Source organism: Amia ocellicauda, chromosome 6 (assembly GCF_036373705.1).
Source record: "Amia ocellicauda isolate fAmiCal2 chromosome 6, fAmiCal2.hap1, whole genome shotgun sequence".
NCBI classification, from domain to species: domain Eukaryota; kingdom Metazoa; phylum Chordata; class Actinopteri; order Amiiformes; family Amiidae; genus Amia; species Amia ocellicauda.
The window spans coordinates 44,294,157-44,304,012 of record NC_089855.1 but is presented as its reverse complement, the minus strand read 5'-3'; the positions used below and the strand labels follow the sequence as shown (position 1 = coordinate 44,304,012).

General features: G+C 43.2%; 1 non-coding gene across 1 annotated transcript; it reads left to right on the top strand.

Annotated features, from left to right (window-relative positions):
• Positions 1-2,334: 2,334 nt before the first annotated feature.
• Positions 2,335-2,449, top strand: LOC136751950 (U5 spliceosomal RNA). Its single transcript, XR_010817134.1, has one exon. It is a non-coding gene; the product is annotated as a U5 spliceosomal RNA (small nuclear RNA).
• Positions 2,450-9,856: the final 7,407 nt, after the last annotated feature.

The window sequence follows — 9,856 nt, the reverse complement described above, 5'->3', positions numbered from 1 at the left end:
ATATATTTGAAAAAGCAGCTTTACAGTCAAAATTGGATATTAAAAGGAACATCCCAACAAAATACAAATAGGAGAATTGGTTTGATAAGGAGTGCAATACAATAAGGAAGGAACTGTGAAATGAAGGAACACTTAGATCAAGAAGAACAACACACCCGAATGCAACTGACAATAATCGAAGAGTCCATTAACACAAATAGATTCTGGGAAAACTGGAAAAAATGTCATAAATTAAAGCCATTCAAAATTGAGATATTTGGAAAAACCACTTTGAAAAACTTTATGAAAACATTCACCACACTGAGAAATCAGCTCAGCATGACATCAGTGTGAAACTAAAAAGAATGGAATTGGCATTTAAAGAAACCCAGAATCCCCTGGACCCTGACAGTTTTTTTATTGATCCTGCAAAATAAGTGTTTAGGAAACATTTGTAACTTAAAGTTAGGGTTAGTGTTAGGGTTAGGGTTATGAATATAATTGATATATAGAATTGTTAAGAAGTGTAAATGTTTACATTACATTTTCATGGATTGATATTTCATCAATATCTTCACTATTAAAGATAAACGCATTATTATTTTCGGCATTGTGAAAGCACATTGGTATTACCTATGTGTATCTTTAAAAGCTTAAAATTCCTAAAGGTTCTTTATTGATCTTGCAAAATAAGCTTTTAGGGAACATTTGTAACATAGAGTTAGGGTTAGCCACTGGGTAAGGGTTACATCTTAAACAAGGGTTACAAAAGTGCCGGAATGAGGTCAAGGACTCTGCTGTTTTGACTTCGGTGGTGGAATGACCTGCCCACCAAAGTCAAAACAGCAGAGTCCTTGACCTCATTCCGGCGCTTACTCAAGACGCATCTCTTCCGACCGCACTTGTAATATTAGTCCTCTATCCCTGCAAGATTTCACTTCAGCTTATTATGCTCCTCTCGTTCTTGAATGTTTTCCTCCTTGCTCCCTTTCCTGTAGCCCTAGTCTGTAACCCTACATCTTGAGAGCACTTAGCTTTCACCGTCCAGGATGTAGGAAGTCTTTTACTGTACTTGTGTAAATTGTAATTGGAATTTTTAAAATGTATTTTGAATTGCGATATTTTTTAACTAAGTTGAATTTGTAATGATTGATGCCTTGTACTTCTCTGTATTTTTGCACTTATGTTGTAAGTCGCCCTGGATAAGGGCGTCTGCCAAGAAATAAAAATAATTAAATAATAGTCTTCAACAGTAAGTTTATTCATGTTAATTTTTCTCTTTAATGTTAAAGAACAGAATTAACCAGCTCACCACAAAGGAACATGGTAGGTGCTGTTGCAACATGGATTACACAAAAACATTGAAATCCAAGTTTGCAGTGGTCCTTGGGCCATTGTGTGGTGATCCAGATCACTTCAGCACGAATTTTGCAGTGGTCTGGACTACAACTCCAGGGACTACTGTGCAGTGGTCCAGACCTCAGAAACTGTATGCATATGGACAGTGAAGTAGGCATGATAACTGTAGCCAATACTTTGTGGTTAAAATGCTTAATTTAATCCCTGTATTGTACGGAATAATAATAAGAACTGTAAAACATAAGAGAAGGGCCTGATAATAAATACAATACACAATAGACTAGAACCCTTAGAATATAATAATATGAACATTTTCATTATTAGTATCATTGTAGTTTGGATGATATATTAATGCAAGTTGATAACATATTTTACAGAAAATGGGTTTAAGGAATTGTGTCAAAAAACTAAAAGAATTGCTTTAGGGACCATTGCAGCATTTTCACAGACCAATGTATAGCCCACTTTTCTTTTAAATTATGTTTAAAACAAAATTGAGGAAGCAGTGGTTAGTTCTGAATCAAACATATTGACCCCCTCACTCAATCTGTAAGTCCTGCAGCAAACATTGGAATATGCATAATTATTTGCACAGACTGGTATTAATGTCCCTAATAAATAACCAAATGCCATTTTTGTTGTTTCAAATGTGCCCAACATCATACAAGTATATGTCCTTTTAGTATGTCACAAAGGTTCCCTAATTCGTTTTACAAATGTTCCCTGTATGATATGAATGTTCCCTAAGCATGTGACGAATGTTCCCTAGTTTATGTTACAGATGTGCCCTAGCACTTCTCTCTCTCTCTCTCTCTCTCTCTCTCTCTCTCTCTCTCTCTCTATCTCTCTCTCTCAATTCAGTGCATTTGTATTGTCAAAGCAATAAACAATATCATTATAAATCACAATAAGATGTAATATAGTACAGAAAAACAAAATGTAATAAAATGTGATCTTTAATACACACAAATATGTATGGCTGGTCGGAAGCGTCTTGGACTCGGGTTCCTCTTCATTACTTATAACGCTTTTGCCTTTTGTTAAAGCTTTCCATGGAGGGGAACGTGGATGAGTTTGTACCATTCTTGGGAGGCTCTGCCTTGTTGGGGCGGAGCTGTGATCCAGGTGAACAGCAGATCGGGCATAGGTGGGCATTGATGCCTTTACCATCAACAATCTTCCACCAACAAACTCTGTTTTCTTAAAATAATCCATTTTAAAAGTGTGTGAAAATAAAATCCCCACTCCCCCACTCACACTAGACCCTTGGCTAAACACACTCTCTCCTTTCCACTCCCGCTGCCACTCACACTCATTCACACTGTCTGCGTGCGTCTCTTGTACAAATAAAAATTGAGACATAAAAAAACATACTATTAACCATCATCTTTTGATTGCAAAGCAGTCCTGACAACACTCTTTCCACTTCTTTAACTTGTAGCACTCCGGCTCACTAAACTCCGCGAGTGCCACATCCTGCAGGATCACTTGTGCAGATGCCAGGAACTGCTTTGCATAAGGGAAGAAGTTTTCTAAAACTATGTTCCTCTTCCCCTTGGTCTCTCTTAAAAAATCCTTATTGCTTTTAGCACTGTATCCCGCAGTGTCAGTGGAGAAGGGCTCGCCCTGGGAGTCAGCGATGTACCCCTGAGCAGCGCTGTCCGAGTCTGTGCTCTCCACAGCCGCAGCACTGCACTCAGACTCCCGGCGCCGCAGCCGGTCGGCCACCTTGGGTTGAGACGGCAGGTTCCCCCAGACAGACTCCCCTGACTGTGAGTCCCGCCGCACCACAGCCCCCACACCGTCTCCGGGATCCTCCTCACCAGCCGTCCTCGCAATATTCGCCTTTATAGACAACTGTATCAACGGCCTCAGAAGACGGGGTAGACTGCTTCTGCTGTCTTTTCCTGGGCACTTTAAACCCATCATCACTGGCTAAGTGTTCAGTCTTGGTGGCGGCCGCATCAGCAGCAACAGCAGCTCCCTCCTCAGCTAACTGAGCCCGTGGCTGCTCTGCATTCTCACTGCTAGCAGCTTCCCCACTAGGCTCCCCTACTCTGTCCCCACCGAGGCCAGTAGCGTTTGCCACCGCCTCCCCCTCATCGCTCCCCCGGACGGCCGAGCCGACACCAGACGGCCCTGCCTGCTCCTCACCTTCCTCTCGCCCGGCCGCCGGAGCCTCTCCCTGAGGGCAAGAGCGACTGATGTGCCCCTGCGCCCCGCACCTCAAACACCTCATGGTATCAGTTGACACGAACACCACGTACACTAACCCCTCGATCTTAAACTTCAGAGACAGGCTTAACTCATCGGCGCCGTCCGCCAGCACCATGAAACCCTGTCTGCGGTAAGAGAGGACGTGTTTCAGCTCCGGGGCGCTGCAGCCCAGCAGCACCCTCCTAATGGCGCAGGTGAGCCGGCCATAGCGACTCAGATCCCCCGCCAGCAGATCGTTGCTCAGGAAGGGGGGCACATTGGAAGTAACCACCTTTACAGCCGGGGTGGCCAGAGGGAGCGTGGGCAGGAAGGTCCCCTTCACTGTGACCCCCTCCTCCATCACATCCTTCACCAGCGCCTCAGAATTCAGGAAAACCACGATGCCCTTATTCATTCGAGCCGCAGAGACGATGTTCTGGAAGCCGACCTTCCTTCCGATCTCCATCGCACAGTCCTCTACCGACACCTACTCCTGGGACACGAGTATAAGCCCATGCTTTCGGGTCAGCGTTTCGTAATTAAATGAAGGGGGGCGTCTCCCCGCCCGCAACGCCATGCTGATCTAAATCGAAAAACAACCCCCTAAACCCGAATCGTTTAAAACCAACAAACGTTTAAAAGTATCTATAAAAAAACAAGAAAAGGAAAGAAAAAGAGTAGTAAAAACACACACACACACACTCTCTCCAAACAAACCTCCCACCACCACTGACTTCCCCTATGAACTCCCAGCATGCAGAGAGAGAGAGAGAGAGAGAGAGTGTGTGTGTATGTGTGAGAGTGGGTGGGTGGGTGGCTGTGTTAGTGCCTGTTTGTCTGTCTTCTGTGTCTGTCTGTCTCTGTCTCTGTCTCTCTCTCTGTCTCTCTCTCTCTCAATTCAGTGCATTTGTATTGTCAAAGCAATTGGACATTCAAACATACATTTATACATACATACATAGAAACATATATATGGAAAAGAAACAATACAATTATAAATCACAATAAGATGTAATAAAGTACAGGAAAACAAAATGTAATAAAATGTGATCTTTAATACACACAAATATGTATAGTTGGTCGGAAGCGTCTTGGAATCGGGTTCCTCTTCATGGAGGGGAACGTGGATGAGTTTGTACCATTCTTGGGAGGCTCTGCCTTGTTGGGGTTTTGCTGTGATTAAGGTGAACAGCAGATCTGGCATAGGTGGGCATGTGGGTAGAGGAGGAGGAAGGCCGGTCAAGCAAATAAGCTTGCTAAGGTACGCAGCAGCAGCAAACAGCCCCCCCTTCCAGCCAGCCAGGCAGTCTGGCTGGCAGTGACTGGGTGGTTGACAGACGGCAAGCAACGGAATGCACGTGCTCTGTGATGTCATAGCAGTCAGCTCAGAGAGAGGTTCGTGATGACATCGCTGAGCTGGCTAGCTCTGTGTGTCTTGCTGGCTGTGTGTATGTATGTGTGTGTGAGAGACAGAGAGAGAGAGATAGAGTGTGTGTGTGTGTGTGTGTGTATGTGTGTGTGAGTGGGTGGCTGTGTTAGTCTCTGTCTCTCTCTCTGTCTCTGTCTCTCGCTCTGTAGATGCATCATAGGGAACATATGTAACAATCTCTCTTTTTGTTTACCAATAATGTGAATGAACGTATTTCAAGTGGGTTTTGCCTTGTTTGGAAACGTTTTAAGATTATTTATGAAGTGTAAATTGGATTTGTCTCAATTCTCTGTAGTTTTCAATATACACTCACCCTCAAAGGATTATTAGGAACACCATACTAATACTGTGTTTGACCCCCTTTCGCCTTCAGAACTGCCTTAATTCTACATGGCATTGATTCAACAAGGTGCTGAAAGCATTCTTTAGAAATGTTGGCCCATATTGATAGGATAGCATCTTGCAGTTGATGGAGATTTGTGGGATGCACATCCAGGGCACATCCAGGGGGTGCTAAATGTCCTCTATGTAAATTAGATAGTCAACTCAGTCTAATTTACATGGGAACATTTGTGTTGCCCAAAATGGTGCGTTATGGAAGTTGTATGCAGTTTCTGTGTTTTTTTTTCCCTCTCTACATAATGGAAAACCTGCATAATTTCTTATTCCAGACTCTTCTCTTTTAAAAATAATTGCTTATTTACAAAAATTAGAACAGAAATAACTATTTAGAAGAATTATAGCTTTTTTAATAATTATGTAATTACATACTGTATATATATATAATTATCAATTATAAAATTTGGTAAATGTTAAATAGAAGATTTAATGTAAAGGTTTTTAAATGTCATCTTTACTAAAAGAGGAAACCGATATGAATGTGTGCAGTGCATACTCTTGATAGTACAGTAAAGGAGCCTACAGTACACCAGACTGACGGATAACAGTAATGGCTGTTATGTTTTTTGATTGGATAACAGAATTTATTTAAATATAAGCAATGGACAGTTCCTTTGTAGCCACTGGTAGCCTCTGGTAGCCCTGGTAACCTTGTCTGTATGTCCAGAAGACCAAAAGGGACCTGTCCTCTTATCGGTTCCTAGCCAAATTCGAAGGGACCCCCACTTCATAATTACATTATCATAAAGCACCCAAGTCATGGTGGTGGCAAAATGCTATTGGTTGGAAGGAAACCTTATAAAAGGGAAAACAAAGATAATTTGAGTTCTCTTAACTTCTTCATCCTGCAACGAGACACAAGAGAGAGCTGGCGGGAGACAGAGAGAGACACATTGCTTCCTGCCTGACCAGACTGGCCTATAAGCTGTACTCTGAGGAAAAAGAAGAAAATGGGTATTATCTGTAATCCAGCAGAAGCTTAATATTACTTATTTTCAGTAATATAATTGAATGATATTAGTTTCCTATTTTTGTCAAAATAAATGATTATTGCACATCTGTGACTTGACCACATCTTCCCTCTAAAAAGAATCTTAAAAGAGAAATCAATTGACCTATGAGTTTTCAGTTCAACTATTTATTTAGATTGACTGAAATAACGAGCATTGCTTATTGTTTATTAACAATTATAATTGCTCGGTTATTTGGCTTCACGGCTGTGCTGTCACCACCGTTGTTATTATTGTCTGTGTCTATTTGTGTTATTAGTTATTATCTTTGATAGCTAATCCGACTCTGTTCCGTCCGCGCTCCGGGGCTCCGGTGTGCTTCGGTTTCGGCTACAAATTGCACACTTTCAAAATAATAGTTTTGTTTATTGTAGCGTAAGGTACACTTATAAATTTCAATTCAAGAAGTGAATTTATAGTATCACCTTATCACGAATCCTGGAATCTTGTAGAACTCAATTTCTGTAATAATTGGACGCAGACTCCAATTCCAAAGATATAAATTGTCAAATTTATTCAAAAACAAAGACTAAATGTAGCACTACACCAATTATACAAAAGGGCAAAACTAATTAACATTTATCTCTAGATCAACAACTCAAAGACAAATCACTTCCTTGACCAAATCAAAGACCATGTGATCGCATATGATATCACACAAATGGTTAAACAAAAAAGGTTATAAACACATTGACTACAATACCGGTTAGTAAGACGAAGGTGAGTCTCTCATTAGTATTGTTAGTCAGACATTAAATAACTACGCAGGATAGTATTTATGTCAGGTAACTTCTCGTTATGTATATATCAGTCTCATTTACGTAGGTGCCGAGAAAGATCCTATCATTACTTGTTACCACAATTTCCCTTAACTGATTATTATTCAATGATTAAGGATAGGCAGGGCCACCTATAATCTGGTGTCTATTAACTTGTGTCAATTTCAGACTAAACAGTTAAACAGGAATGAGAAGATATTTCTCGGCGTTGACAGATTTTATTTCTAAAATTATCAACAAAACAGTTTAATGCAACACACATTTATATTGAAGAAAACTAAATGATATTACACATTCTAGAGTTATGAATCACAGATTAACATTTCTAATTGATTTCTCAAATGTCATGAATCATGAACTCCAAACTGTTAAACTTATCTGAACTTCGTCGCAGAGAGGCCTCTCTGGCTTCGGGCTCAGATAACAGCACACGGCACGAGGTCCGTGTGGTTTGGAACAAAGGCAGTCCGGTTCGGCTTTGTCCAAGAACTTCCACTCAGTCGATGCACCTGGAAGTCGGGGTTTCTCGAATGTAGAGTCTTTTCCAAACCGATTTTCCAGTGGTTTGAAGGCTCCAAGGTTGTGCACAAAATCTTCTTTGTATGCAGGGTTTCCATCATAGTTACTTGAAGACAAAGTCTTTGAGGAAAGCAGGGCCCTGTTCGTTCCAAGGATCGAGTTTCTTAAGACTCAATAGCTATTTAAATGACTGACACTTTCGTATACAGTCGACTTAGTCAATTGTCCAGCTGTAAAAACTCCACTGATCAGGTGGGCACAGGCGGGCAGCGCAGTCTGTAAAATTCTTTATTTGATAAAGTCCTTTAATAGAATTCTTCGTACGGCTCAATCTCCTTCTCCCAGTTTAACTCTTCTGTTGCCGGCAAAGGTTCAGGTTGAGCTGTGGCAGCGAGTTTCTGGTTCAGGTGAGAGAGAGACAGAGAGAGAGAGAGAGAGAGAGAGACCGTGTGCTGTTCTGTATACGCCTGTCAGATCAATAGGTGATTGGTTCTTGAGTTTGTGAGATTGGATTTCCAGTTCAAAGAGTTATATTACCTACAGGCCCACTTCTCCAGACATCCCGCAGCAGGATTCCAAACTATTTGGCCTATTTGTGGTGCCATCCTCCCCAAAACTATCACTTTGATGTAAACCAGTTCCAAGTTGATGAGTTAAGAAAATCTGATAACTGTGGGGGGAGAGGTCAGTGCTTCAGCTCAGAGCTAAAATGCTCTTATAAAAATACACCCAACATAATGCTACAGTGTTTATTAATATCTATGCCCCCAATGCTGTGAGAGACAGACTGTCAGTGTTTCCGGTGCTCAGCAAAGCGCTGGCAGACTGTGGGGCTGAGGAGATCCTGGTTTTGGGGGGGTGATTGGAACTGTACTGTGGACTATAGATTAGATAGGAATCATTTGGAGCCCAGTCCACAGTCGACAAAACAGCTGGAAGGTATTACACAGTTGCACAATCTGGTCGATGTCTGGAGGAATGCCAACCCAAAGGTGAAACAGTACACCTGGGTGAGGCCGGGTTCTAGCATTATGTCGCTAGCCAGGCTGGATAGATTTTATACCTTTACACATCATGTCAATCTGATCGGTGGCTGCCATATCACCCCCACCTGACCACTGATCACTGTCTCATCACTGTGAGTGTCACCCTGCCTCCTGTCCGGCTGCGCAGTGCCTACTGGCTTTTCAACAATAGTTTGCTGCAGGACAGGATTTTTTGTAATTCTTTTATTTTCTTTTGGCAGAGATCAGAGCGCCCTAGGTTTGCCTCCCTGAGACAGTGGTGGGACATTGGCAAGGTTCAGACCAGGCTCTTCTGCTAGAAGTACACTGAGCATAGGACTGACAGCTTGAATTAATGTATGAAGGAGTTAGAAGGAGAGATTCAGGTGCTCCACCGAGCCTTGGACGCTGGAGATTCGGGGGCATTAGAGGACCTTAAAGCTATGCAGCAGGCATTGACAGAGCTGCTGGGGACGTGGGCTCGAGGGGCAATGGTGCGCTCGCAGTTCCAGAGCCTGACACAGATGGATGCGCCCATCAAGTTCTTTTTTGGGCTGGAATGCAGGCAGCAGCAGAGCAGGGTGATGCTCAGCCTGAGGACGGCTGAGGGCCGTGTGCTGCAGGATGGGCAGGAGATGTGTACTCATGCCGCCCAATTCTATAGGGAGCTGTACTCCGCAGAGCCGGGCTGCCTGGAGCAGCAGCAGCAGTTTCAGCAGGGTCTGACTAAGGTCCCACAGGATGGGATGCTGTGTCAGGTCTATAAGATCCTGTCTAAGGCTCTGGCTAAGCGGCTCAGAGACATCATGCCGAGAGCTGAGAGCAGTTGGTGTCGGCCCGCGGTTCGTAGAATTTATTCAGCTGCTGTACTGTCGTGTGTTTAGTGTGCTGAAGATTAATGGTGGCCTGTCCATCTCTTGTCACCCAGAGCAGGCGGTCAGGGTGTCGGCCTATGCTGCTGAGACACACAGTCTGGCCAGCGAGACTTCCAGGTCATTGTGGGAGTGTCTGGACTAGTTCAGCAGGGCCACCTCAGCCAGGGTCAACTGGGGCAAGAGCAGCGCTCATCTCGTTGGGGTGTTGGAGGTTTCTGCCCACCCTGCCCTCTCTGCGGGGCTGCATTGGTCTCACTCAGGACCTCGGGTGCTGGGTGTGACTTTGGGGGAGACGCAGGAGAACTGG